Source organism: Wasmannia auropunctata, unplaced genomic scaffold (assembly GCF_000956235.1).
Source record: "Wasmannia auropunctata unplaced genomic scaffold, wasmannia.A_1.0 LD336085.1, whole genome shotgun sequence".
NCBI lineage: Eukaryota > Metazoa > Arthropoda > Insecta > Hymenoptera > Formicidae > Wasmannia > Wasmannia auropunctata.
Window position 1 is genome coordinate 1,956,733 of NW_012026805.1, and position 533 is coordinate 1,957,265.

A 533-nucleotide genomic window follows, 5' to 3' on the forward strand; every position below is an offset into this window, starting at 1 on the left:
AAAAATATGCGAACAATTATACATATATATATATAAAATTGAAAAGTAAAATTGAAACGAAAAAACACCCATATCAAAACACCCAAGTAACAAGAAAACGTTAAATGATTTCTTAACTATGTTTATAATAACATCTTGATGTCATTAAAACATCATTTAATTTTTCTTCAATAGGTGAGATATATGAGTATTTTATATTTGTATATAAAATTGAAAAGTACGAAAAAGCATCGAAATAGATGATATACATATTGCACTTTTTTCTAATTTTTGGAAGGTGGGGTTTTATCCGATTTCCTCACCAATAAATATATAAAAATAAAGAAATTATTATTAGGCGAAAGAATCTTGAAATACTAAAGAATCTGATAGAAATTTTGCAGTACAGCCTTCTTTTTTATTAAAATCTATATTTTGGCTAATTAAACATAAATTATAATATTTTATTAAAATTATTTGAATGACTCACGAAACTTTTTTGTCATATTTTATAACTCTTTATATAAAATACAAACGATTTCATATGGGAATTA